Source organism: Galeopterus variegatus, unplaced genomic scaffold (assembly GCF_000696425.1).
Source record: "Galeopterus variegatus unplaced genomic scaffold, G_variegatus-3.0.2 Scaffold11664, whole genome shotgun sequence".
In the NCBI taxonomy this organism is placed as follows: domain Eukaryota; kingdom Metazoa; phylum Chordata; class Mammalia; order Dermoptera; family Cynocephalidae; genus Galeopterus; species Galeopterus variegatus.
This window is the reverse complement of record NW_007737775.1, coordinates 46058-48367: the sequence shown is the minus strand read 5'-3', so window position 1 is coordinate 48367 and position 2310 is coordinate 46058. Positions and strand designations below refer to the sequence as shown.

General features: G+C 43.3%; 1 pseudogene; it reads right to left on the bottom strand.

Moving 5' to 3' along the window:
- LOC103610722 overlaps positions 1-1248 on the bottom strand; it is a 3575-nt pseudogene extending 2327 nt beyond the window's left edge.
- Between the last annotated feature and the right edge of the window lie 1062 nt (positions 1249-2310).

Sequence of the window (2310 nt, the reverse complement as noted above, 5' to 3'; positions counted from 1 at the left end):
TTGAGAACTACAAGCAAGAAAGGGAAGGAGAACTGCGTTAGTCCAAGACCACCCAGAGAACTGTGTTGTACTGTCCACACATGATGAAAGGCATTTATCAAAGCTTTCTATCATTCATTCAGAGAAGCAGGTTCTTTCTGAATTTTGGCTTTCAGTGATGAAGTCTTGCTAGGGCCTTTGCTTTCCTGGAAGAGGTCCTGCTAGGGCTCAATCACTGCTCTTTCTCAGAACATGATCTTTGTGATCTTGGTTCTGTTTTTCCTTGCCCTTGCTATCATCCTGCACCTCATATGTCAGATCTTCAGGGGTTGGGGGTGGGGCATTCTCATCTGCAAGCTGAGTGACCTGAGAAATTCTTCGGAGGTATCTGAGATAAAATCTCTGGAAGTCTCTCAGGTTATCATCTGCTTTCCAGAGAGCCTTAAAGCAGGAGTTGTGGGTTTTGATATAGAGATTTCCAGTTCTGTCTTTCCTCTTCTGGTAATGTGTCCAGTCAGAGCTTGCCAGTGGTCTTTTACACTGATATTGGAAAGGAGTTCATACACAATCAGAAAGAAAAAAAATCAAACTCCACCACAACTGCTAAGGTAGCTTCCATTATCCTCAACACAAGTGCCGCCTCCACCTTCTGCACTGGTGGCACCACTTACGTCAAGTCCAGAAGTGGCAGCAGCATGAGTACAGGGTAGCCTCCCTCAACTCGGGAAAGGTCCGCTTCCAGTTTCCATCGCTGCAGCCCAGAGTCACCACTCTGAGAGCAGCCCTGCACTTGTGCCTTGCGGTCCCATTTGGCCAATTCTTAAACAGGGGGCAAACTTAGTTACTTGTCTTGCAGCTATTGGGCTCGTCCTAGACCTGTGGTTTAATAGCACTGGATGGCACTTCCTGTTCCAAGAATATTTTTACAGTGGACTAATGAAAAATAGCACCCCATAGGGAGCCAGAGGCCTTCCTTTACACAGCAATGTTTTAAGGAAGCCCCAAGGAGCTCTCCTGCAGTGGTTCTCTAACTTTAGGGTCTCTGAGAATCATCTGAAGTGTTATTGAAATGCAGGCCGCTGGGCCCCAATCTCAGGGATTCTGATTCAGCAGATGTAGGGTAGTGAGCAGACTGCATTTCCAACAAGTTCTTAGGTGTTGCTGACGCTGATGCTGCTGGGTCCACAGATCACACTCTGAGAACCATTCCTTTGGCACTTCACAGAGCAGCAGGGTTGAGAATCCTAAGATGGCAAGGAGTGGGACCATCTTCCACCTCCTTCAACCAAAACAAGAACGCTTTTCATGTTTTGCATATCCTGCTTCAGCATGAGAATTTATTTGGGTTAAGTTTTCTGCAATGCTTGAAAACCACTTCTCTACATGGTGTCAACATTTGGCGTCAACTAAAAGCAGAGAAAGGGTAACTTACCTCAACAAAATAGAGACCAGAAAAGCATCCATTTATTTAACAAAAGCTAAAAGGTTACCAAAAGCTAAAGCATGCTTTTTGCTGGCGTGAAAAGACAAATAAGCCAGATACCTATTCAGGGGAACTCACATCTATATAACAAGATAAACATGCAAAACAAATGAGTGATAAGTCGGTGAGGTGATGGATATGTTAATTAGCTTGATTTACTCTTTCTGGGGTACATTATATAGTACCCCAGAAACATAGGTAATTATTATTTGTCAATTAAAAAATAAATAACAAATGAGTGTAATTAATGTTACATAGTTACTATGACAGAGGCCTCTTTATGGGAAAAAAAAATAGTTCACATGTGGCTCACATATCATCCTCCCATCTTGCATTCCAGAAAAAACTTTACTGATTGATTATAGTACTCCTCCCAACAGGACCCAGATGTGACCTCAGAATCCTCCTTTTCTCTAACACTGAGCCACAAGAGATTGATTAAAGTTGGCATTCAAATTGAAATCTGTGTGCTATCACTGATTCAAGTTCTGGTGGGAATATTTCTGCAATTCCATCTCTATAGGTTTAGGAAATAATTCACAGAGGATATAGTGCTTGACAAGATCTTGAAAGATGAATATATGATACACAGGTGTGGAGGGGGTGGAGAAGGGAGGGGGTGGTTATGGGGTATATCAATTGATGGAAAAGAATGCAGCTCATTAAAATCTAAGTACAGCCAGCAATTATAGACCAGGACTTCATGGAACTTACACGTGAAAGAGAAAAGATTATTAAAGGTTCCTGGAAGTGTATGCAGGGTCAAGTGACAATTTTTTAAAACTTGACTAGGGCCGGCCCGGTGGCGCACTGGATAGTGTGCCGCTTGGGAAGCGCGGCGGCGCTCC